General features: G+C 48.9%; 1 protein-coding gene across 1 annotated transcript in view; it reads right to left on the bottom strand.

The window, feature by feature from the left end:
• Positions 1-25404, bottom strand: part of ZNF469 (zinc finger protein 469) — a 103122-nt gene extending 77718 nt beyond the window's left edge. Inside the window, exon 1 of the mRNA XM_048959020.1 lies at positions 25314-25404. The gene's annotated coding sequence lies outside the window, so the exon portion shown is untranslated. The remainder of the gene's footprint in view (positions 1-25313) is intronic.
• Between the last annotated feature and the right edge of the window lie 2055 nt (positions 25405-27459).

The following is a 27459-nucleotide window of genomic DNA, read 5'->3' on the forward strand; positions in this document are numbered from 1 at the left end:
AAAAGCAGCCCTTACAGGGCAAGAGGGGGCAATTAAGGGATTTCAGCTGGAATCAGTGGCTTCAGTGTCTCACTGAAGCAGCCAAATGGCTTTATTTCTGCGTATTTGTTAATAATCTCATTATTTGCAGGACCCATGTGCTCTCTATTACCTTGCATTTTCCAATATTGAAGGGACATCTGAGGCTGGTTAGGCTGTTTGTAACGGGTCCATCTTCAGCTTTTGGTATTTCCTGGCTGGCACGTGACCAAATCAACACACTGCTCTTTCCATTTAAAAACAGTCCCCCCTAAGGAACTGCCTTAAGCACTTATCTTGCTCAGCAGCTCCTAATGCACAAGCTGCCCTGGGACTGCATAGGTCTTAGTGGGGAGAAAAAAAAGAACAACAAACACCCATAACCAAACGTAAAACTGAAAAACAATAAAATGTAAAACTCCTTTGACCTGTGCAATGGTCCACCGGTGAGCTCACACAAAGGCAAATAGTTTGGGAATTGGGAATGCTTCGCACGAGGAGGTATTCCAGGGTTTAGTTCGATTTGGAAGGGGGGTATTTATATTTAGGAGGATCTGAGAGCTGCCTGCAGATGTCAGCTGTGTGTCTGCAAGCCCAGGACACGCTGCCAGCACCTGAACCTCTGCTGTTCTTTCCCGTTTGCAGCTGCTGGAGGCTCAGGTGGAGGAAGCACATGAAGCAGCAGCATCACTTCGTGGACGCTGAAGGGACTTGCTCCTGCTGATTCCAGGGGCAGCAGCCTGAACACTGAGTGCTTTGCAGCTCTCTGTGCTGTGCCTCATATGCATGAAGTGAAGCTTCGCTTTCCCTGCTGGCACTCCTACATTTCACTGCGCTGGTGATGAGCAAACCCTTGCATATGTTGCATCCTTTTTGCCCTGGGACTCTAAGCCTGCATTCCACGTGTGGCACTTCCATGCAGCAGAACATGGTCTCCCAAGAGCAGCTTAATCACTCATAGAATCATGTGATGAATCTCCAATTCATGTTGGAGAAGACCGCTGTGATCCCCACATCCAACTCATCTCACCATACCCACTAACTGGTGCTCTGGCACCATTTACAGATCGTCCCGAAGGAGATAAGAAAATAAAACCAAAAAACCACAACCCAAACCACAGCACCAAGGCAAGGTGTACCCAATGAGTTACACCAGCTGTAGGAATGCTGGCAGAGCCCAGCTCTGTAAACCGTGCTGTAAACCCGTGACGACCTACACCCTGCCAAGCCTGCCTCTGTCCTTGCCAGGAGCCACTCTCCACACCGTAACCCTACATATAATCACAGAGTCATAGAATGGCCTGGGTTGAAAAGGACTGCAGTGACCATTTAGTGTCAACCCCCTGCTGTGTGCAGGTCGCCAACCAGCAGCCCAGGCTGCCCAGAGCCACATCCAGCCTGGCCTTGAATGCCTGCAGGGATGGGGCATCCACAGCCTCCTTGGACAACCTGTGCCAGTGCCTCACCACCCTGTGGGTGAAAATGCAAGTGATGATGGCCAGCGAGGGTCCAACACAGCCCAAGCCTTCAGCTGATGGCAGGGCACCAGCACGAGCTGAGCTCGTGACCACCTTGCGCCTGCCACGTCCCGCTGGCACGGCTCAGCAGGCGGATTTGCTGCCATTTCTGCCTCCTCCAGGGTTCACGGGTGGCCCAGAATATGACAAAACCTTGAGTTGTTAGCAAAGAAAAGAGATTTGGGCTGGAGTTCCTGGGTAGAACTGCCAGATGTGTCACTTTTACTCAGAGCTGCGCAGGGTGGAATTGGCAGATGGTCGCCGCTGGGGAAAAAGCTGGAGAAGAAGGAAGGGAAGTGGAACCATTTTCCAGGTCACCTGCTTCCCTTATGCCAGCTCCATGCCCAAAGCACAGCCTGCAGATTTCCCTTGTCTTCAGTTCTCTTCCGCTCCTCCATTCTTTCTCCCACTCCCTTTGCACCCCTTGACTTGAGGTGCTTGTAGGCATTTCACACCTAATTATTTATTAGCCTTAATGAACACTGTCATGCATCCACCCCTCTCCTCATCTGTAGCTGGTTTTAATCGGGCAGCTCTGTCCTCAGTGACGAGAAGTTGTGCAATCTCCTGCACACATCTGCCACCAACCCAGCTCCATCCCTCCTGCTATTCGTTTTAATTGCAGAAATGAGTGCTGAGGACTTTCTCCAGCGCCTGTTCAGGGAGAAGTGTCAGTCACTGCATGGGGAGAGAGAGACCTCTCCAAGATAAAGTTCCAGGCGGAGGCTTAATCAACACGATGGCCTCATTAACAGCACAAGCCAGATAACGCAATCCTTGCAGTGCTGGCATTCCTCCTTGCTGAGCAGGCACATAATAAATCAAGGAGAGATTTGATGGGAAAGAAAAGCCATGCTCTGTTCCCTTGTGCTCTGGTGGTACAGCTTTCTGTTCCAAAGGCCCCAAACTCCTGCAGGATGGAGCTGGAGCTCACCCATCCCTCCTGCAGACAGCCAAGCACTATCCTTGGCCAAACCCTCCATGGAGAGGTCTCTCCAGTAGGGATGTTCCAATCCATTTGCCCAGAGCAACATCAGCCCATGAAACCCTCACGACCTCAGACATCCACTTGGGAAAGTTTTGCTTGCCTTTGCGCTCCCATCACTTAGAGCCTGATAGTGGGCAAAGGGGATTTGGGCTCATTTCTTTGCTTTCTATGGGCTCTTTCCACCTGCACTCCTGCCTGGCAGTTCCTGAGCTTGAGGAAGCAAATACACAGCTGAGCCACTCAAAGCCCACCTCCAAACTGGAAGACCTACATGGAAACCCCCTGAAAGCAGTGAGAACGAAAGGATTCAAATCAGTCCTTGGTCCAGCTCTGCCTGGCACCACCTGTCCCACATGGGAAAAACACAGCAAACATTTCACAGTGTCTATTTTCCATTCGTCCTCTCTGGTAGCTGGTGCTGTGTGTTTGCCTTGCATGCATGCAAGCCTGCTTACAGAGCATGTTGGCCTTTATGGAAGGGTTAAACCAGCAATAAAAGATGTTCTGCTCTGTAAGATTTCAGGCATGTTCTGAAGAACTTTCCTCCTGGCAGCATCCCTTGAGGGATGAGGGATGGAGAACTGCCTTCTCCTCGGAAGGACCACCTGCAGGGTGCCAGGAGCATTCTAGAGCTGTGCACTGGTGAGGTTCAGGGGATGGAGGGAAAGGCCCAAAGTGATCCAACAGCACAGCCAGCTTTCACTAATGCTGACTTCAGATTTGGCTTTCCTGCACTTCCCAGGTGCAGGCTGTCCATGAAAGGAGAGTTCTCACTCCAGTAAACGTCATGGTTAAACTTACAGCAAGGCTTTGGGCTTGAGGCTGTTTTGCTGCTGTATGGGTAGCGAATTCAGATTTACTTATGGATTTTGAAGGTGTCTGAAATCTGAACCCAGTGCTGCTTCAGAGCCCGGACCCATCTCTTCATTCATTTTGCTGCCCTTCTTCTCCTGCAGAAGAAGCAGTCTCTCTCCTGACGTCAGTGCTCTCAGTTTTCCACTCATCCCAGAAGAAGAGAATTTCTTCTTCCCATCAGAGTACCTTGCAGAGAGCATCCTGGCAGCCTGCAGGACAAAAACCCTCAGCTGTGCAGATTGCAGCGCTGCCTGGAAGCAGGCAGACCGCTCTCCTGGAACCACCACCGTCCGCGAGCTTCACCTCCATTTCCTCCAGGACTCTGGGACCTTCGTCATTCCAAAGCCCTTTTAAAATGTCATCACTTCAGGAGAGGATCGAGCCAGGGCTGGCCTGCTGGGTGACGGAGCGATCAGGCTTTGAACTTTGAGTCTGGGAAGCCGGGAGAAGCCAGAGCAGGAGCTGACATCACCCTCACTCGAGGCGAGCGGCACGGATTCTCCCCGAGCCTGCACATTGTAGCCACTGTCGGACGGTGACGGGAAGCCAGGATGATGAACGCATGAGTCACTGCAGCTCCGTGCTCTCCTGGGAGGAAGGAGCAAGAGTTTCCTCGCAAGAAGCAGCTTTTTGGTTTTTTTTTCTTCCGCTGTAAATCTTCGAAGTGCAGTGATGAGTCTGAAAGGTCACTGGGGCTTGGCACCGCTTTGGCAACTGCGAGCCAGATGGCTTTGATAGGGAGGGGAAGGCTGTCTGCTGCTGAGCAGCTCTGCAGCTTCACCTGCAGCTCGTCTGCTTCTGCTCTGCTCACCTCCCGGCTGCTCCCAACAGCCAAGCAAAGGCTTTTTGGGGTGGCAATCCTGGTCCTATCTAACAGAATGGGATTTTGCATTTGCATTCAGTGAGGGGAGGGTTTCAACAAAGGGCCCTGCTTGTATTTTGAGGAAATAGTGCACGCCTGCTTGTGTTCTCAATGGGCCCAGAGCTCCTGGATTTGCACACCAAGTTTGTTGCACACCATCTGTATGTTGCCTCCACTCAGAGCTCAGCATTGCCATTCAGATCAATGGGATATGAGTCAGATCCTTCCACGTGTAAATTATTGTTATTAATGGAAGTCCCCTTTCTTGGATGTGGAAGAAGAGTCAGTGCTAAAGGACATTCAGGTAACAAATTCTTCTTCCAGGAATGCAGAGATCTGCAGAGCTCCATGATGGTGCTCACGCTTCCCTGTAGCAAGGTGCCAAGAGGAGAGCACTCAAACCTGAGCTCTGAGCATCCTTGGGAGGTGGGAGACAAACCCAAAAAGCAAAGAGGCTTCAGAAGAAGGGAGAGCTGAAAAGAAGGATAGCAAAGTCGACAAGCCAAATTCAGTCCATGAATACTAATTGAAGTCCATGGGAACAGCCCATACCAAGATTAAGACTGCAATAATGGCTTACCAAGGTCAGTCTAGCACAGTGTTTTGCCACTGCAAGGGGATGAAAGCAGATGCCTAGGGAAGAGTTTAAGGATACAATAAACATGCACTGATTTTTTTTCCCCCCCCTAGAATAATATTATCCCAGCCTCAAAGAAACTGCAGCTCTGGGACTTCCTGAGCTGAAGGAGGTATTGTCTTTGTAATAAAGAGAACTCCGGGGATTTCTCCTCTACAAACCTCTCCATTGTCCCCTGGTTAATAGCAAGAGACAAAGAAACAGTTCAGACTGCGATGATGAGGTGTCAGCCTGAAATACAGGGGGAGAAATCTAAATGAATTCACCTGCACCTAAAGTCAGGTCGGAGAAAGCCCCATTTCTCCCTCCGACAACAATATCTAGGTTCATTAACAAAAGTCCTGCAGTAAAAGCTTTCCCTTAACCTAGTGGGAATCCTTGGAAGGATTATTTCAACGCTACAGGCTGAATGAGTTGGTCCATTAAGCAGCAAAGCTGACAAAATCCACACAGGATTTCTTCATTGACCATTATTATTACTTTACAAAACGTCTCCCTGGAGTTATCAAGCAGCTGCGAGCGAGCGTTTGCTTTTAGAGCAAATGACTGGGGGACCCATCAGCACCCAAACACATCTGCATGGAGGTGTTAAAGGGCCGCTGGGGTGAACCTCAGAGCTGGAGAGCAGCATTAAAGGACTCGGTGAGGAGGGAATGGGGAGATACGTCACTCCTCATCACACATCTGGAAGTGGCTGCAGCTGTACAATCTGCACCTCAACAGAGGTGAGAGCGGTGAGGTGCTGGAACAGCTGCCCAGAGAGGCTGTGATGCCCCGTCCATCCCTGGAGGTGTTGAAGGCCAGGTTGGATGGGGTCCTGGGCAGCCTGGGCTGCTGTGAAATGGGGAGGCTGATGGCCCTGCATGCAGGGGGGTTGGAGATCCGTGATCCTTGAGGTCCCTTCCTACCCAAGCCATTCAACACTGCTTTTATAAGGGCTTTGCCATTTGCTCTGCAGTGTTCCCAGTGACACATGACCTGGGCAAACACAGAATCTCTCTGGTTATGCACAAAATAATGACCCTTCCGCACATCCCTCCATGAATGGCATCCGAGGAATGCCGATAGAACTTTCTGCTCCGCTGGAGAAATGGGGAGAGCATTCAGCAGGACATGTCTGTGCAGAAGACTTGGCCTAGGGGATCCGTCTTAGGCTAATTTCTGAATCAGGAATTTCTTAACTTTTGGCTTAAGTAATTCTCTTTGCCACTCTTGGTAGTCGTTTCAGAACATTCATCACTCCAAGAATTTCTCCATGCTACGTCTCCCTTCGCCTGGTTTGGCACTGCTGTGTGTTATCTCTGTTGTTCATCTTGGCTGAGTGCTAACAGAAATGTAAACTCCAGGCTGGTTGCAACATCTTCATGGCTTATGACAAATACAAGCCTCTAATTTGACGTAGGAAACAGATTCTATTGTGGCACAGCCTCCAACTCACTTCAGTGCCCAATGAATTTTTTCAGAGATCACGCTGAAATTGGGCAGAAAAACATATAGAAGCAAACAATACAGCCTAGCAGTCTTGGGGTGATGGTCCACATATCACCAGGCTCATACAAAGTAGGAGCAGGTGCTTGTCATGGCAGGGAAAGACACTGAAAATGAAGACAAACAGTGCAGGAAATGCAGACCCAGGGCTGGTGCTTCTGATTTCCCAGCTGCTATTGCCTTATAACACACCATGGTTGGGCAGTGTGGAAGAAGCTACCAGTTTCAGTTCTGCTTTAGCAGAACTTTACTAACTTTAGGGTATCTGGGAGACAGATTTCCCAGTTCACTTATACGCAGACACATCTTCATAGGGCATCTATAGGCAGCACGAGACCATCAGGGGAAGGGCACCAAAACAGTGATGGGAAGGGGGTCAAATTCCTCATTTCTGTGGCAAATTCTGTCATCTCCATGCCTAGGTTTACATGGCCCATAAGCCCAGAGCTTCCACATTGTGTCAGACAAGATAACTGGCATTTAAATCATTAGCAGTGCACTAAATTAGTGTCAGGTCTTCCTGCATCCTTGGGTTGCTGGCTTGGTTTTGTGGCCAAACCCCAGAGATGAGGCCCAGCTCTTTGTTAATGAGGCATTTCAGCACCTACTTGGGATCATTATCGGTCTCTAATGAGGGTAAAGGTGTTGGTGGTATTTGACCACTTGCCTAATTAGTTTATAGCACAAATGCTTCCTGCTGAGTAGGAGATTTATGAGTTTGAGTTTGTCCTGGAGAGCAGCACTGGGAAGGGAGCTGATGGCTGCAGGTTCTCCTCATTTCTCAAAGCAGAGCTCCCACCTTCCTGCTTACACCAACGACCAACTAACTTGGTCGCAACCACCCCACATCACCCATCCTGCTGCCCCAGGGACCCACTTGTGGGTCTTCTCCTGTGCTAGAGATGAGGGATCCCAAAGATCCTCAGACAAGGCATTTTTCTCCTTGACACACTAAGCACGCAGCAAAATAATATCAACTGCTAATGTGAGATATCTTCACACTCACTCCTTGGCTTGCAGTCCCCTAGGTGGCACAGACAACCCTGCCAAGCTTTTAGCAAGCAGGAAGCAGGGCTGGACAACCCCTTCCTGGTGTTGCATAGCAGGAAAGGACAAAATTCTGCCCCTACATTTTGGGGAGCGTGTTCTTGCTGTTGGGTATGGATGCTGGGTGATGACACCATGTGCTGGTTCACTGTTGATGGAAAGGGAGGCAATACTCTCAAGTCTTCATCCTCCTCCCTGAACCACCAGCTGGTTTTGCTTCAGTTCTGCTGCTCAGTGATCCCAAGAGAGCATCCCTGGCATCACTCATGGTGGGACCAAACCCCATTCATCCTGGGCTCTATCCGCTCATCACTGCCTACATCCAGCACTGCTGGACCAGGGATTATTCCACAATTTGAACACTGGTTGTTCCAGAGACCACGCTGGGCTTCGTTGTTAATGGGAGAACAATTGTGGTGGGGCTTCAGAAACTGCTCACATTAAACACACCAGAAAAAGCGTCAGAAGTTCAGAGCTTTGACTGAATTGCCTCTGAAACCTTTGGGATAGGAAATCCCTGATGCAACGGCCGTACCAGGAGAAGAACTACTATTTGTTGACAACCTCATGAAATTGTACACACCAGAACTGACTGGAAATCATTTCCCTTAAAATTTTCAGCTAATTAAAAAAATGTTGCAAATGCATCTTGGACCGCTGAAAACAGTTTGCTTTGCTTTCAAACAGTAGATTCTTCCACATGCATTTTTTTTTTGAGGAATATTTAGGAGCACGTCCAACGAAGAAGTGGTTTCAATGACTCTAAGAGTTCTCCCATGGAACGCTGCAAAAGCCTTAACATCTAAAAAATGTGATCTCAGTGGGAAAAAAAAGGAAACTAGCCCAGCTTGAACATTCAATTCTATCTCCTATATGGGATGAAGGGGACATTTAATGCTTGGCTGTGCCATGGATGAGCTGGTGATGCCAGGACTGAGCCAAGCTGTCTCAAGGCTGCTCTGCCATGCAGCCCCCTCCAACAACCTCTTCTCTGCCTGCCTCAGTGGGAAGAGATGTTTGTTTGGTTTTTTAAGTCGTGGCAAATAGCTTAATGCAAAGCAGGAACAAATGAGCAGTGGGAGCTGCCAAATGCGTAGCATCTCTCCCACCCTTTGCTGATGGCTGTATCAATTTCCATTTCTACTTCTTTTTCTGTTTGCTCCTGAGTGCGTTTGGGCTGAGTTCTTAAATCCTTTCTGGGAGTCCCAGTTGGTAACTGTGATGCCAGTCGATGCAGGAGGCTGTGGAAAGCAGCATCACTGCTTCTAGGGTGAGGCTGGAGTAGCAACAGCCCCCCCAGACAGCCAGCTGCCTCTCTCCCCTTGTTTCCCACTCATGGTGGCCCACGGTGGAAGCTCTCCCAGTGCAATCCCCTCCTGCATGGCATGAACTTGTTGTCAGCATCGGCTAATGGCAGCTGTGCAACAGCTGGAGGTCAGCAAGCAGAGAAGTGCTTGGAGATATCCAGCAGCACAGCCTAATAATGATTCAAGCTCGACAGACAACGTCACATTCATGAAAAGTCTCACTAAAGGCACATTTTGGACAACAACAAAGTAAAACCAAGTGACGCATGCATGCTTCCCCATCACTCAGAGCCAACACACCTCACCAAAGCTTCTCAGCATCCTCAGTGGCTTTGTAGCTGTGAATGTGTTTCAATGGCCCAAATGAGACTATTACAACAGGGCAGTGGAGTGGAAGAAATCACAATACCACGTTTATCTGACTAGGTCAATGTGTTTGGCTGCTGGTTTGTTTGGTGCTCTTGGAGGGGGAGGTCATGGCTCCCTGCCTCACCTTTCCTGACCTGTTCAATGGGCACAACGCATCACACAGGGACAGGGACATTACACATAGAGAAATACGACATAAAGACTATTATTCTGTTTTCAGGACAGCCCCTTCCTTCTGATCTCTGATTCATTGAGTCTTAGGAGAAAGTCCAGTTCGGTTTGCTTAAATGCAAAGAGCTCAGCATCCCTTTCCTATCGGGCTTTCAATTTAAAAAGCATTACACAGATGTAATTGGATTCGATCGCTACTACACATGCCATGTGGGGCAGCAGCCACCAAGAAACATGCAATATCAAAAAGATTGTGTTTGGCACAGCCCCTAATGAGGGCAGCTGCAGCACGCTCCAGCCAAGAAACTGTCAAAAAACGACAATCAAAAACAATTATGTTATTAAAAAAAGAAGAAAAAAAACCATAATTGCCTTAAAAATGAATGAGCGATAACGTTTACCTCATATGCCCAAGAGGACAAGCTGTGTGTGTAACAGCCTGCTTTAGATCAGGAGGACAATAACTGATAGAGGGGGAGAGCAGTGCAGAGAGCTGCCGACAAGAGAGAACCAAAGGTGGAAACTGTATGCATGCCTCTCCTCCAACTCTACGAAGGGACAACCAACAAGAGTCTCACTGGCAGCCCTAAGGCTTACCTAGGGGCATCTCTGCAGTGCCATCGCCCACCCTGCTGTGAGAGCTTCTCAGCATCTCATCCCCTTCCTCTGGGGCTAGAGAAAAGCTCCTCCAAATGAGACCTTCAATGAGGTCTCCAGCTTCCCACTGCCACTAAATATTTCCTCTCTGAGTTCTTGGAGAAACCCCATAAGAAAGACGGGCTGGATTGCTGTCTTTCTGCAGAGGCTATCAGGATGTTTGCCTGTTGCAGCGCTCATGGTAGCAGGTTTTGCTGCACGGCCATCCTTTCTGTTATGTCAACGATGGAGCTCCACCACCCCAACTTCCAGAAGTTACCAAACCCTTGGCTCTTTGTTAACGCTCTCTCTGGTGTTCTACAGCAGGGGTTAAAGTGCACATGGGGTAAGCTGTGCACTGTTATGTACTAAAATCTTGGCTATAGGCTCACATCATCCATTCAAAATTTGCAACACAAACATCCAAACATCCTCTGAGAATGCACGACTTAGAGGAAGGAGTCTCTGCTGTCTTTGCTACAGACATAACTTGCACTGACCACATGAAAACTTGTGTGGCATTATACAGAGGAAAGAAGAGACCCGGAAAATGAATTCAACCTCTCTGCTGCTTTGGAAGTCAGATTCTGGTTTTGTTTTGAGTGGCTCGGAAGGTAAGCATTCAAAATAAGTCCAAACCACAACATTCAGCTCCAAATCTGCACTTTTCCCAAAGCTCAGGGTTATGCAGAGCCAAGGTTTGGGTTTCTCTCGAGTTCAGGGATGTCCTGATCAAAGCACACTTTCTGGTGCATCCGTAGGAAGCATCACACCTGTTTGGAGCAAGCAGGGAAGGCCAGGAGGGGTGGCACTGACCCAAAGAGCCATGCATGGAGACCTTCATAGGGGGATGGACCTCCATCAAGGGCTTGGGACTAGGTGAGCTTTGAGGTCCTTTCCAGTGCAACCATTCTATGATTCGGAGAGGTGAGGTGGGTGCACGAGGCAGCAGCATCTCCCAGCCTCAGTGGAGGGCTGAGAAGGTAATTAAATAAGAAAGGCCAAACTGCTGGGATGCTCATGCGTGGCAACAGCCGCAGCTCATCACAGAAAGGCTGAAGATGTTAGAACAAGTAGCACTCCACACACTTGATCTTTTTATCCCCCCTCATTTCCATTTCCTTATAATGGCTCGAAAGCCAAGGGACTGTGATGTTTCCCATACTTTGTTGAAACTGGGAGAAGAAAGAACACAAACATTCAAGAAACATCCACTGAGCTGCTTTACTAATTGGCAAACGAGGCAAGAAGCTCCACCATACTCTCCCCATATGTTGCTGAGAATACTGAATGTTTATGATACCAGCCACAGTGCTGCATTAACTGTGTTCCTTGCAAGATCTCCATACATACAGCTGGAAATCCCATCCTCCGACTCAGAAAGGAGACAAAACATCAGTGATTTACATAACAAACAATTAATAGCAGCATCTAGTGAGCGCTTCCCTAACTTCTTTCATCTCCCAAGCATTACACAGATTAAGCATTCCCACAAGCAACGTAAATGTCAGATGATGCACAACCCCAAAAGGACCGCGGGTGATGCTGAAGCAGAACAAACAGCTTTGCAAACCATTTGTCACCCCACTGTGCCCACCAGGTGCAGTGTGAAGATGCTCAGGGATGGGGCTTTGTGCAGGAACACCAACCCAGTGCCCATGGCACTGCCCTGCAGTCAGCATCGCATCGGGCAGTGGTCACTGTCACAGCTCACAGACAGCCCACAAACAGCCAAAACAGGGAAAACTGCTTCAAATTAATTTCTGAGCCTGGAGGTGGTGAAATGAGGGCTGGGAGGGTTTCAGGGCAGCACCATGCATGCACAGAGCTTTATGGTGAGGCAGTTGCCCTGCTTGCACACCCTGCTTGCACAGAGGGGCTCTGGCTTGGGTCAAGAGCACCCACAAAAAGGGCTGATGCTGCTGCCCTTGAAATCCCTGGAATCTCTCCTTGCACCGTGCTTCAGAACAGCCAAACCCACGGGATCCAACGCACGCTGTGAGCTGCTGCTTGCTCAACTCAAACACGATCAAGGAGCTTTGGCAGAAGCCAGGTCCATCCCCACGCCGGCCTGTTTCTGAGCCAAGGATCACAAGGATGCTTGCTTAATATTTATGTTTCAGCAGTACCCAGAAGCTCCAGCGCAGAGCAGGGCTCCATCCTGCTACACACTGCATGAAGAAAAAGCTTTGAAGGAACAAACCCCTCTGCTCTGAGATGCTGCAGGAGCTGCACCAGAGGCTTCCCAGGAGCTCTGCAAACCCAGACAAAAGCCATAAAATCTGGGCTGCAGGGAAGAACCAGGAAATGGGTAATGTGATAGAAGGAATTTCTCCATCTATAACCATCACAGCCCCATAAGGTTGTTTAAAATAAGGAACAGAGGCTGTTTTCTTTGTGGAAATCCTATGTTTATTATTAGTTATGCCTCTGAGTATAAATAAATACGTAATGGATTGCATATTGGTTAATTCCCTTCATTGTGCACTTAATTGCTTCCTTGTTTGCTTTGTACTTTCCACTCTGCTATATCCTCATATTTCAGCTTAAGCTCATCCCTTCCACGTTTGTTTATTGTGTCTACGTTTCCAGAAACTGAAAGGTCAGGAGAAAATATGATTTGTTACAAAACTTGCTAACATTAACATATCCACCGTACGGCGCAGCTCTTTGCCCTGCCCTGGCACTGCTTTCCCTTTGGAAGGCAGCTCCTTGCTCAGACCCCACCAGCCACCACGCTGGGCAAACCAGCTCACTGACAGCTTCCCAGAACACATCCTCCCCTCTGTACATCTCCCAGACAGGAGGCTTGTGTTGAAGCACTCAGCTCCCGTTCCCAAAGAGGACATTCTCCTAACCCACAGCACAGATGCTCCTCGGGCAGGGATGCTGCCAAAGCCGATGGCTCCCAGCCAACCCACTCCAGTGGGGCCACTGTGGGCTGAGAAATGAGTCACCTACCCCTGCTGGCACTGTGGATAGTGCTTTCCAGAAGGACCAGTGGGTTTTGATACGTGGATGCCCACACGCAAGAGCTGGAGCTGAGATTCTGTGTGCTCCGAAGCCCCGTGAGCTCTGCAGGGCACCTCTGGACCTGCAGCAGCAATCCGCTTCACATGGTTTCACATAACCCCCATCCTGCCTGCACACACCTAACTATAGTGTTTGCAAGAGAGGTGCTGTCACCTTCATTTCCAAAATGAGAGGGAAGGAAGCAGCAGTCCTGACTACACATGATACCCGATGCTGAAATGCAGGTTGGATGTTAGGAAAAAACTTGTTCTCCTAAAGAGAGGTGATGCGTTGGCACAGATTGCCCATGGAGGTGGGGAAGTTCCATTTCCTGGAGGTGTCCCAGAATGGAGGGACACGGACAGTGGGCATTGCGGGGATGGGTTGGGGTTGGGTGGAGGGACCTGAGAGATCATCTCTGACTTGAATGACTCTACGAAACCTTCATGGGCATCTCTGGAACCTGTGGGAATGGGTTCCCATTTGAGTTTGTTTTGGGGGCGAAGCACTGCTGGTGCTTCACAGCAGAAACACGGGTGGGAAGCGTGGGTTCCCAACAAGAGCGTATTACAAAGGTGAATGCATGAAGGAAGTCTCTTTGAAGTTACTATTGAAAACACAGAGAAACACAAACGCTTTTTCCAAACAAATATTAGGGATGTTTGCACTCAGCATTCAGACGCACTGGGCTGCAGGATCTGGCCATACAAAGAGGCGTGCTGGGGAGCACAGGCATGTTCCCCTATAGCAGGACAGAGGGACACCTGTTCCTGCACAAATGAGCTGCAGACAGACATCACCATTCCCCCATTGCTGCCATTCTCCACCCACCATAAAGACATCCTGCAGATGTCTCCTTGGGCAAGAAGGCGGCATTGGTCTCAGCACCAGCAGCCTTATGCCCCAGCATAAGGGTGAATCAGGCCATGTGCAATGTTTTCCTATGCAATCCCCAAGGATGAAGGCTGTCACCACCACCAGCGCCTGACTAGCACCATTATTTATTGTTTTCAGACCTGTCCTCAGACTGCAAAGCTGCCCAGAGTTTCCAATAGGCAACCGTCTGTTAGGGCTCCCGCCCTCGGTCTGGTTCGACCTTGTGCTTCTTCATAAAAAAAAAAGAAAGAAGAAAAAAAGGGCTGGTTTTTGGTAAGCAATCAGAGGCTTAAAATTCCTAACTCAACCTTGTTAGAGGTAAGGAGAAAAATATGCAGAGACATGAAACAAATTCCTGGCTAATTCCTCGGGAGACCCAATCAATGGAAGATTTCTCCTCTCTGTTTATTTTGTTCCCAGCAGAAGTCCTGGCCTGTCCTCTTCCGATTCCAAAAACCAGTCGTGCTCCACACCCAAGGGCCGTGACATCAGAGGATATTTTAGGAACACAGCTCCATCCCCAGCCCAGGTTTGGGCCCATTCCCTTTCCCTCACTCAACCCCACAGCTTCTGCAGAGGAGTCACAGCTGGCTACTGGGTGCCAAACCTGGAGGTGAATCTGAAAAAGAAGGAATTGTCTCTTCCAGTAATTTCCCTCAGAAGAAATAATATGCTTGGCTTGTCGCTGTGTTGATACAAGGGTGACTCATTAATCCAACAATGTGAGACTGTTTTAAGGTTAATGGCAGGCATCTAGAACTGGCACCATGTCAGTTGGCAGCTTCCGAGCTCAGCTAAAAAAATGCACTTTTATCACTGTAGTGCATCCGGAATGCAGCCGTACCTAAAGATTTCATTCTCAGACTCATTTTTAAAAGGATGCTATTCTCAGAGTCCATTCGTTCCTGGCTCTGAGCTTGGCTAGAAGATCACCCTTGCAAACCTCTTCTTTGTGCCTTTGGGGAATGCCGGTGCTTGGTCGCATCTCTATGTTTTCTCATTTTACTTTGGTTCAGTTTGACCCCAAACCTTGGGGTGAAGGTGGTCTCGGTCAACTGGATGCAGAGATCACGAAACCAGAAGGCAGTACTCAATAGGAGCTTTATAGCTCTCCTAACGCCCATTCAACCTCATCCCTTAGAGCATATCTGGGGAGCAAAGTCTTCAAGAGGAAAATCCCAACTGTCTCCTGCCTTTCACCTGGGAGCTGAGGAACACTCTTCTCTCTCCCCAGTTTACTAGTTTTCCAACAAAAGCAACAACCGATGGTGGCATTTCTGCTATGAAGAAGAAAAGAAAAACCCAAGGAACTAAAATAAGTGCTTCCACCCTTCCTACATCAGAAGAAGAAAAAAAACAAAAAGCAAGAATGTTCTCTGTTCTCTCCCTGCTTGTCACCTCTGAATTTTCCTTTAATTTTTAAAATATGTTTGCTTAGTTGGTTACAGCCATCCTGTGGACAAATGCCTGTATCCTTACTCACAAACGGCTCAGGCAGAATTCCCAGGGAAAACAGCTGGCCAAGTCTTCAAACGCTCCATCCAGCCCTACCCAAGCCAGAGCCATGCAGAGAGCTGCAAGCTCAGCCACCCCAAAGTCAGTCAGGCAACCATGAGAAGAGAAGCGAATGGGGAAATTTATTTTTCAGCATCAAAGGTTTCTTTCTGCTCCCTTCTAAGAGAGATTATTTGAATTGCTCTCCTGTGGCACAGCAGATGAGCAGAAGGGTGATGCAAGCTCTGTGGACTGAGCACAAGAATGGCCATCCTGGGACCACAGGCCCATCCAAGCCTGGATTTGCTTCCAACAGTGGCTAAGAGCCATGGGAAGAGTATAAAAACGAGGAGCCTGAAGTGATACTCCCCTGTTATAGTCTATCGGCCTCCAGCTTTTTTGCATCACAGAGATGTACCAAGCCAGGTGCTCTGTCTTTGCAGTTATTAGCCCTTGGCACGTACTCCTGCCAAGGTCCAGATGAGGCTGGCCTGCAAGATCTCTGCTAGGCTTCCAAGTCCCATAACCCCGTGTAGCTTCAAGGCACAGCGTAACCACGCTTGTGAAAGTAGCCTGATGACTTTAGGATTAGTCAGGTTAGGTCTCATTACACATCTGCTTAGCATTTGTAGGACCATGCCTCAAAGCTTAGGGTTGTTTTTTTCCAAAGATAATGATTCTTTTTCTGCAACATTCCCAGTGACAGCACAATACATCATTCTAACCGTGGGCAAAGATCTCAAAATGCAAACCTGCTGCTCAGCTCTTTCAGAAATATACATAACATTTTAATCAGTCCTGCCATACCAAACTTACACACCTATAAGCTGAACAGGCAGCTCCTAGAGATTCGGGATTAGAAAATTCATTGGTTGCATGACTTTGGAAAAACTAGCCTCTGTGTTTCAGGTACGGAAGTCACAAAATGTAACTAAGCCCAGTAAGTCATTGCTGTTTTCCATCTTGTGAGATCTCCTGGCTCTGTCTTGAACAGACTGCAGCATACTCCAGGACATGTCACACAGCAACATTTGCCCGCGTGCGTTACTCCAACGTGGATAACAGCCTCCTAATGACCAAAGGAATGACTACATGCGGGCAGGGTGGGCTTCCTACTTCCTACTTCCAACAACACTTCCACCATGTGTACAGCCATGCCAGAGCAGCCCATCTGCTGCTGCAGTTCACGTGCTTAAGCACGTAAGCACAGTGCACGGACCCATTCATTGACTCACAGAACCATTCTGGTTGGAGAGACCACTCAGATCAAGTGCTGCAACCCATCACGTTCCTCATCCTTCACTGCAACAACCACAGCCCAGGTGTGGTGGGAGTGGGGCAGGCAGAAGCTTAGGCAGAGCCAAGGCAGATGGGCTGGGATGAGATGCCCGCAGCCACCCAGCCCCCCTCGCTGAAATCACACAGTTTTATGAACGGGCTTTTCTTTTTTCTTCTTCTTTTTTTCTCTTTTTTTTTTTTAATGCAGTTTTTCCCCAGGCTGGAGAGCCTTATGAAGAACAGAAGCAGCTGAAGGACACACTTAGGCTTTTAACAGCTCCGCAAAGCCAGGCCACCGAGCGCGCTAATCGCTCGCAGCTTTCGTGGACGCGGAGCGGGTGGACGTGCAATGGGAGGAAGGCTGAGGAAGCCCAGCTGCTGCTCCACAGCATGGGGACGGCATGCATGTTACAACCAGGCCCAGGTCTGCCCAGCCAGCCCTGCTCTGCAGCCCCACATCTCCCCACGCACCGGGTCCCGACCCTGCCGTCCTCTGACCCACGATGCGCTCCTCTCTCTGCATGTCACCCTGACACTGGGCTCCTCGCAGACACTCAGCCTTGGCCTGTGGCACCCAGGCGAACGAGGAACAGCTGTGGAACGCTTCAGCCCAGACAACGAGCCGTTTTCTAGAATTTAAAAGGTCAGGAACAAAATCCATCTTGGCGGAAGGCTGCCGTGTTCCACCGCAAGCGAGTGGCCCGGAGCCTTCCGCCGCCATCTCCACCAGGTGCCTGGGACCTTACAGAGCTCCCAGTGCACCCATGGGACCCTCCGTGGGACCTTCACCCCACTTCCACGCATCCTGCTCCCTCCGTGCTCACGGCAGCGTGTGCGAAGGCTTTCCCTTTCACAGCTTGGCCCCTTTCCCCGCTGGCCGCGTGCCTGGAGCTGGCAGTCCCAGCATCCCAGCAGATCCATAAATAATTCAACAGCTTGCTAAAAAAAGGGATCAATCATGTTTATGGTTCTGAAACATGCAGAAAACGTAGGAGCCCCGGAGTACCAGGAAGAAGGCAGGAGAAAGCAGAGGGACAGCATGAGGCGAACATCGGAGGAGTCGGCAGTAATAGGGCTGAGCTGCTCAAAAAGGAGAAGAAAACCCCTATTTTTAAATGAAATCTTGAACAAAATAATAATGATTAAAAAATAAAAAAAACAACATCTTTTCCAGTTCCAGATGAGAAAATATTTCAGGGCTCTGAGCAGCGGTGTGAGAGGTTCCAGCTCCAGTGAGGCTTTTACACGTCTTCCAGTAGCATATGCTTTAAAAATCACACGAGAGAGAAGCATGCATTTCCTTGGCTGTTTGTGCCTATTTATTTCCCCTCTCCAGCAGCAAAGTATGTCACAGAGACAAGTCCCATCTATCCTTATGGCTACTGCTCCTTCACTGATATGCAAACACCAGCATTCACCCGTGCTCCTTTTGAAGTTTATTACCTCATTTTCTACATTTTCTGCTATTTCAGTAATACCATCCAAACCAGAAACCATAACTCCATCTCCTGTACTGGTGTACAATTAAAAGCCTGCTTTCTTGCACAGGGATCTCCAGATCTTTCTGGCAAAGAGGGATTCCTGTCAACTGCCTGGGCTGCAGCCCATGCTGCTGAGTGCTGTTTTCTTCACAGCTTTCCTTGCTTTGGCTGCTGTACGAGATATTGTGAAAAGAGTCATATATATATATATATGTATGTATACAACCAGGGACTGACATTAACAGGGGAGTGCCAGCATTCCAGACCCTGCTTGTCATGCATGCATGGGAGGTCCCCCCAGCACTGCTAGCAGAAGGACACTGCCCATACTTTCTGTAACTCTTTCACTCTAGGAAAAGGACCACACTAGAGCTCTGGGGTAGAGACAAACACTCATTCTCCTCCTTATTTAGAAGAAAAAAAAGGGAACATGGGGATGAACTTATAGCTGAAATGGGCCTCCAGCTGCTCATCCAACCGTGACCCCAACAGCAGGGTTTTGATCATGGGGTCAGGCTTACATAGCGTGTGCAATGTCTCCCATCACTGGATTAAATGGCTTCAAAAAGAGGATGAAGGTAGCAGAGGAGCTTGGGATGGGAAAGATCTCTTTATTTCTAATCTTCCCAAGTGCAGGTATGTTCATGGTGAGCCATCTCCATTCAGTCTGCAACATCAAAAAGGAGAATTCCTGCAGCTCTGCTGGGGAGGCTATGTTAGGCCTTAAAAAAAAAATTCTCCCTGCAGTAAAATGTGGTGTCAAACCTCCTAGGTGAGGTTTGAAGTCTCTGATACAACCTCATTTCTTACCTGTGCTGCAAACCAGAAACAGTCCTGTTCTGCCCTGCCCTCATGGTACCACTCTCCACAGAGCAATGGATGGAATAAGGCAAGATGAATGCAGTGAGAAGACTGGGAACGTCTTGAGCTGCTCATACAAGACTTCTTTCCTCTGAAGCAAACAGCCCTATCTATTAAGAAGTAAAAATATTAAGGCTGAGCGCAGCTGCTTGCTAACAACTGGACTTGTTCAGCTGAAAGTAGCCAAGAGCAGCAGGACCAGCACTGTGAGCACTGTGCATGGCTGCTCTGAGGAAAGACAAATCCTGATCGATGCCTTAAATATTGTGAAGCTCTAAATTTCTCTCCCTATTGGCACTGCGTACTCCATGCCATTTATCCTTCCGTGAAATGCTGAAATCCAGCTTTTTTCAAAGCCATGGGCACATGTGTGTCTTCCAAAGGCTTGCAGTGACATTTGGGGATGAGCAGCTGGAGGGGACAGCTCTGTTCCCATTCCTATGTGCTCCCAATGGATGTCTGTGGCAAGCTTTCCCAACCCCACTCCACCATGCCACGTGGAGCTTGGCAGAAGCATGGCCTGCAGCTACAAGCAGTAACAGAGACATTTCCTGGTTTAATCACAGATCTGATAAACTGCCCAGCAAGAGCCCACCGACAGCTGTAGATGTCCCTATCCATTGCAGGGAAGCTGGATGAGGTGATCTTTAAAGGTCACGTCCAACTCACACGATTCTACGAATTCATCAGTGTCTCTGACCATCCAAGATGCACAGCTTGACAGGACACACTTGGGCGCATTAGGATGGATAACAGAGCACCTGGCTCCTGGAGCACCAGTTGGCCATGGCCTCAAGCATCTCCCACAGCCAGAACTGCTTCACTGCATGTAGAGGTTTCCCACACTGACAGAAAAAGGTGAGTGGGATCAGAGGAACGCTCAGCTCCCCTTGTACCCAGTCTATCACAGGGAAGTTGGAAGCAGCGTCCTCCTGTAGCATCCTCCTACCCTGCAGGGAAGGGCCCTGCTCAAGGAACATGGCTGGTTTATGGAGCTGGCAAAAAAAAAACAAAGGAAAAAAGAAAGGAAAAGAAGAAAGGAGAGTAACAACTGTGCTGATGGGGATGTGGTGGCTGCACCCAGTGCCTCACACCTCTGAGATGGCTGGAGGGTGAAGCAACAGTGTCACAAGGCAGGAGATGGTGTCAGACCCATCTGCAACACATCTTCCTGGCTGTGAGGATGGGGCCAGCTGTGAGCCTTTGAGTGAAAAGCTGTTTCCAAGATGTAATTGCCTCTGGCACCTTCTGTGGGATGGGTGGGTGCTTGCTTAGAGGGTACCCGAAATCCTCCCAGGGATGAAAGAGACTTTTTCACTCCTTCCAAAAAAAGAAAGAAAAAAAAAATACAAACAAACAAACAAAAAAGCAGGGAAAAGCATCCAGGTAAAAGTTTCCTTTGGGAACAGTGTTCTCCAAAATGTAGGTGGTAGGACAAATACAGCGCTGGAGATGCTGTACTGAGGAGTTAGCCGTGGTGAGCTTCCAGCCCAAACATGCCTTATTGCTGTTGGGCTAGGAAACGAATTGCGAGTCCAAAGAAAAGAAAAGAGGAAGAAAAAAAAATCAATGGAACCAAGCTTGAAAGACAGTAATCCAAATGCTACTTAGACATTGGCAAGTTCATGCTCTCTTTCAGACTAGAGGAGAAGAGAAAACAAACATGCCGCTCCCGGGAAACACGCTGGAGGTCTTCAGCAGGGGACGTGGAGAGTTGGAAACATGAAGTGCTTCTGCAGACTGGCACCAGCAGTGCTGCCTGCTCACACACACACAGCTATTTCAGGGCAGAGGAATTGGCAGCAGCCAGCAGAGCTGGCCAGCCAGGAGCTGCAGCATCTCTGCACACCCATAGCATTTCCTGGGGGATATGACTTGCAACATACTTCATGCACCTGCTGCACGGATGGTGGCACGCACCCAAGGAATACCACATTTCAGGTATTGGTAGGGAAGCTTTGCTATGCCTACCTGTAGTATAAATTAATGATATTTAATGTGTTCTGTATTGAAGATGCTTTATGATGCCAAGAAGAGCTCAAAAAAACCCAACAAACCTGAGCAAAGGGAGGAGAGCAAAGCCACCAGGGAAACCAGTGCATAGAATTGTACAATTGCAAAGATTGGGAAAGACATCCAAAATCATCTAGACCAACCATCCACCAATATTTCCCCACTAAACCACGTCCTTCAGTATGCATCAAACCTTCTTTCTTTTAGTTTGACCAGAAGGTCAGGAGGCATGGAGCAAGCCTAGATTTCTGCAGGAACCTCATGGAGCAGCACTGCCAGCCATGAGCAATGTCCAACATAATCCCTACTTGGCGATAGCCACTGGATAGAGGAGTTCTGCTCTGCCATCCTTCTCCCACCACTGGCACCACGGCAGCATCCTTCTCTGCGAGGACCATGGTTGGATCTTTGGGTGGGTGGGTTTGGGGTGAAAAAGGGCAGGTTGGGGGCTGTCCTCAAGGGTGGCAGTAGCTTGCCAAAATGGGTTTACACTTCTTAATCCTCCGGCAGGGTTTGGTAGGAGGTTGAGAGCCTGCACGTAATTAAAGACCTGCGAGCGCACCTCTGGCAGGTCATTTCGTTTCCCTCCTCCCCATATGTTTCTTATAGTCCCCCTGGCAAAGCATCTGACAGCTTCACAACCTTGAATGCACTCAGCTGTGCGAGGGAGGGCAGCGCTGGCGGCTCCATTTCGCAGCAGGGGCAGAGGAACACGAGGCGAGTCACTGGGGAGACACGGGACAAAGCAGAAGAGGGACTTGGATTCCCCTAAGCTCAAAGCCTCCCTGCTACAACAAAGGAACCCCCATCATCAAGGCCAGCTACCATCAGCAGCAATTAAACATCTTGAGCATGTTGCCTTTGAGGCTGTGCGATGGGCAGGGCAGTGGGAGCTCAGCAACCCCATTCCTCCCAGTTCATCTTTAAGCCCAATTTCACCATTATCACCCACACCAGGATCAGACCCCAGGTACAGGAACATTTCCCACTCGTGTGCTGGTGGGCACTGCAACACCTGAAAGCGGTGGGGTGACCGGCTGATCCCACTGCAATACAAATGACTTGCGAGAGGTTTTATTTCCTAAAAACACGAGCGGCCATCCCAGGAAGGGTAATTCCCATTTGTCAACTTGAGGTTTTCCTGGCAGTACCTTCTAATCTCTTGGCACCGGTTTGCGAGTCAAAGCAAACAGATGTGTACAGTCACAGACCAAACTCGTGCACGCACGTCAGGTGTGGGAGCTGATCAAAAGCCTCCTAACGAATGTCAGGGCTGCATTTTGATGACAAATTAAGTTTTGACTCATTCTTCCAAGCGATCCATTTCCCCAGAAGTTATCAACCATTCATCAAAAATAAAAAAAATAATAAAAAAAAAAAACGGGAACAAATTTGTCTCAGTTTTGCTCTGCAGCTTTTTGCTCTCTCCAGGAGGAAGAATCTCAGTTTTCCCTTGGGCGAAACCCTTTTGCTTTTCGCTCCAGCACAGCATGATCTGCATATGCCATCAGCGAAACTTTTGCTCTTAAGCTGGAGGGCTGCTCACAAATCAAACAGCAGCGTAAAGTTGAAACAACCTTTTTTTTTTTTTTATAAATTCTTCTGTCTTCTTATATTTTTATAAGCACCTCTTTTCCCCAAGCACTTCAACAAATGCATATATAAACATCCAACATCCAACCCAGCCAGCAGCACTGTCCGTGGCAGGGAGGGAGGGAGGGTGTTGTGCAAAGCCTGCAGCCCCCAGGGAGCCTGCAAATTCCCCATCAGCAGCCAAGTCCTTCGGATAAGCTCCTCTGCACGCAAAGCTCTGGGACAACAGAGGGTGTTTGTCAGCAGGATTTCCCTTGCTGGAATTTAAGGCGGGTGCGTGCTCAGCGGGGCTGCAGCCTGCCTTCCTGCACTGCTCTCAGAACACCATGGCTTGGGCATGGCAAAAGCTGACCCTTGCAGTGATTCTAGTGACATCTTCATTTGTCTACAGGCGTTGATGCAAAGATGAACTCAAATATAGTTCCTTGATCATAGAATCATAGAACAGCCCAGCTTGCAAAGGAGCACAACGCCCATCCAGTTCCAAGCCCCTGCTGTGTGCAGGTCACCAACCAGCAGCCCAGGCTGCCCAGAGCCACTTCCAGCCTGGCCTTGAATGCCTGCAGGGATGGGGCATCCACAGCCTCCTTGGGCAACCTGTGCCAGTGCCTCACCACCCTCTGTGTCCAACAGCTTGGTGGTGGCTCTCCAGGGTTTTGGGAACACTGGAAAGGGGCAGCCCTCCCAGATCCTTAGATCATGGGTAGCATGGCGTGTGAGATGATGGAGCCATTCCTCCTGCCCCACAGCTCAAAGGAACAGATATTTTACCCAAGTTATTTCGTTTTCTACACTTCACAAAGTCACTGCAAAAAGATGTGTCAAGTTTGTGACCTGGCATCACCTGACTGATCTGCATTGCCCAATACCTGCCCACTGCCACCACCAGGTGGTTTTTGGACCACAGTTTCCCTCCCTACATTACCTACAAGGGGTTGGTGCAAAAAGCAGTGGGAGCACTTAGAAACAGCAACAAGTGGAAATTTCCCTTTTCCCCAAAGCCAGTATCCTCTGTGGAGCTGTTTGATGGAGACTTCAGTCAGAAGAGCAGCAGTGAAAAAGGAGAGAGCAGGGCAGGTCTGCATTTCAAACACATGCAGTGTTGAACAGATCTGGATGCCTGGGAGAAGATGCAAGTTTTTGCCTGAAGGAGGACTTCAGGATTTGTCCAAAGCTGCTTGTTGGAGTGAGAATACCAGAGGAATTGTGTAGTTAGGAAAGCTGGGCAGTTCCCTCCTTAAATCAATTATCGCCGCGATCCAGAAACAGCTGAGGCATACAAGTCCTGTCAAAACGACATCCTAATGAGTCAACATGCAATAAAAAAATTACAAAAAACAACAACAAAAAAAGTTGGCAGAGTTTTAGTAGGCCAGGTGATGGAAATAGTTCCAGTCATTAACAAAAAAGGAAAGGGCTCCTGTTCAGCTGCAAAGCTGAGCAGCAGCATCATACATCCCCATACCAGAAAGGTTGGAAAAATGAGCCTTCTAGACTAGCAACATCTAGTTCTTGCTGACAGGGAATGCACCAACATCACTGTGTTTTTATAGGCAGGGACTCACCCAAAGCAGAATCAAAGGAGCCTCCAAAAAGTAGTTCTCCTTCCCTCTCCTTTGCTGTCATTTAGGAAACAGATAGCAGTACAGAACTGTTGGTGTACAGAAGAACCACTGTTACAGCATTTCTCATCAGTGCTGTTACACTGCTAGATCAGGAGCATCTTCAGTACAGGAGCACCTCTGACACAGGACTGGCCATCTATGCCCCCCAGATGCACAGAGCCATGCAACCACCCAGATACAACCAGCAGACTTCCAGTAGGGGTAGAGCAGAGGTCTGCCAGGCTTTCTTCCAAGCAGTTGTACTATTTGGATGGGAGGCAATCCGAAATCCCCCAGGGATTTGCAAGCTTGCTCATAGGGCTGCTGAGATTTATTGCATGCATGCAGCAGCGCAACTGGGACGCTTACAAGGAAACGTGTTCGTTGTGTAACCATCCAAAGGAGGTAGAAGGAAAAAATTAATTATAGGAGGAGACTGCGTTCTGCTTTTATTTCAGCAGAAGGGAAATATGGGGAGTGTTGTACTTCGTTCTTACTTTGTTCTTCAGAAGTGCAGTGCACAGCTTGGCAGGCATTGCAGGGAGCGGCTGTGCGATCCCATCTGCTCCAGTGGCTGCACCTCTGTTCCTGTGGTGATGGGGACAAGCAGGATTGCAAGGCCGAGCACAGCTCAGCAGCCAGGGCAGTGAGCTTCAGAGCCTGATTAGCTAATCCTTTAATTACAACCCATCCTGACTATTAGCAGCTAGAACACCCGGCCCAGGGAACAGCCTGCCTGCCAACCCATCCCTTTCCGAGCTCCCTCACTTTGCCATCGTGCACCTGTGGCAATGCCTCAGCTCACACAGAGACAGCATGCAGAAAACAGATAAACTGCTCAAAAGCAGACCACCCTCAGGTCATCCTGGAATACATCTTCTTCCAGCCGCTCCCAGCAGCAGGAACACCAGGACTTGCACTGTCCAACCTATGCCAGAATCATCCCACGAGGACTCGGTGAGGGTTTGGCACGAGCAGTCTGAGTGTTGCAAGAGGCTGCAGAACGGTGACGGCTTTGCTGGGAGGACAGACACGTCCTGGCTGTTGCCAGTGGGGCTGTCCAGCCAGCAGCCCCTCTCCCAGTCCTCACCGTCTCACCCCAGAGAATTTCAAATTCTTTTAAAGGTCGACTATCGAGCCAGCTTACAGAGATGCTGGGAATCTCCATCAGCACTGAGTCAGGAAGAACCACAAAACACATCATACCTCTCAAACCCAACCCCGACTCCCTCCTGAAGCATTCCTCCAGCATGAGATGGATGATCCTCCAAACGGGACGAGGAGGCAGTGGGAAAACCAGAGCACTGTGTACGGAACACCACGACTCATGGCCACAGAACAGAGCCAGGAGCAGGCTTGGGAATCACCATCCTGAGTGCAGAGTGACTCCCCACGCGCTCTGCCAGCAAACTACAAAGTGTGCACAAAGGACAGAGATCTGAGGAGCGCAGCAACAGCTTGTTTGTGTTTCTGCTCGACTGCAGCTGGATGTTGCTCAGAGGCAAAGCTGATGGGGACTTGATTTATTTATTGGATGATGTACGCAATTCAAAAATATGGCACCGAACATGGAGCTCTGGAGAGGTTGTTTAAAAGCAAACATAAATCAAAGAGCGCAACGGAAAGCATGAGACCCTGTGTGCTCTTGCTGCACGCCACCTCCACCTGTCACCTTCGCACAAGCCCCAGTGCATAGGGAGCTGCACCCATTGAACTTTGCAAGCTGCTCCCATCCCACCCAAGCACACACAGCCCATGCATGAGGTTCTGACCCAGTCTTCCCTGGAAAACAGCAACCAAAGCTCTTGGCCATTATTATTATTATTATTATTCTGACTTCCCAGTTTGGATTGTGGCTCCTGGGCACAGTTTTGCTCAAGTTCAGCTCATCACCTGCCTTAGGTCAGGGGAAGGAAAAGCCACCTTGGAGGCTTTGGGGCTGCCTGTATCAACAGATCTTTTCATTTTTAATAACATTGTCATCTCACTTATGTAAAATATGTATTAAAACTAAAATCCATAAAGTTTGGGTCTGCCGCTGTAGGTTAAGTAAACACCACTTCAATTTGCTGGTAGTCCTATAGCAAATGCTCAAATTTTTCACATTATTCAGCCAAACCATTTCTCTCTCTCTATATATATATATTTAAAGAGAATCTACAGCAGAATAATACAATTTGTGCTCAGAATACACGATGAGGCCACGAGCCTTCCTCACTCCCCAGGAACAAGACATACAACTGCAACCTGGTCTAATGGGAGGTGTCCCTGCCTACAACAGTTGCAGCTAGATGATCTTAAAAGTCCCTTTCAACCCAAACCACTCCATGATTCTATGATTCTATGCAGGCCTCCCCCAGCAAATCCCAGGGGTTGATGCCTGGAGAGGGGTTGGTGCCTGAAGTGGGGTGACTTGGTGCTTAGTCGCCAAGAACTTGAAGCAACCCAAAGCCAAAAAAAGGCAGTTTTTTTTCCTAGAAGGTCAGAAGACACAACCCTACAAAGCTCCCATGAGATCAGGTTGGGCTGACGTGGGAGATGCTCTAGAAGATAGATCTCCCCACCCTCAACCCACCACATCGGTGATGATCTGAGGATTGTGGCATCATCTCAAGAAAAGGGAAGTAGGACGTTTAAAAGATTAAATCCCTTTTAAGCACAACACACACATTATCAGCAACCTCTCAGAGGGAAAACATGACCTCCAGCTTCTCACCTACAATGGAGGGAGAGCCCCTTTCCTCCCACCAAGGCTGAAATTTAAGACTAATCATGGATTAAGCTACAGAAAGAAATGCTTTGTCTCTGCGAGGCTTAAGCCTGTATGAAGCTACAGCAGTTCCACGAAAGCATAGAAGCAAACCCTGCCCATCATTTGCTCCCAGAGGAAGCCCAACAAAGCAAGTCAAGTCTTGCTCCCCAGAAGTGAACTGGAAGGATAATAAATATTATTAAATTCCATCAACTAAAACTTGAAAGCCTTGTTTAGGGGAGGGAGTACCTTCTGACACAGGGATGATTGATTTCCAGTAGAGTTAGGAATGTTACGCTTGCTCAACAGGAACAAAGGACGTGCATTTGGGTTTTAGTCCTCAGCCAGAAACTGCAACACACATTCCTGCGTCCTGGTGTGATGCTGGGGTGATGATGAGTCAGAGAAGAGGGATTGCTCAGCAGCGAGGCAGGTAGGGAGGTCCTGACCTGCACTGCACACAGCCAAGTCAACACCACTGCAAGGGGATGGATGAGCCCTGCAGATCTCCAGAAGGGGAGCAGAAAACACACCAGAACAGACCCGTACTGATATGAACGCTCCAAAGGACTTTGCTCTGCGCAACTTCTGCATTTGCAC

Source organism: Lagopus muta, chromosome 12 (genome assembly GCF_023343835.1).
Source record: "Lagopus muta isolate bLagMut1 chromosome 12, bLagMut1 primary, whole genome shotgun sequence".
NCBI lineage: Eukaryota > Metazoa > Chordata > Aves > Galliformes > Phasianidae > Lagopus > Lagopus muta.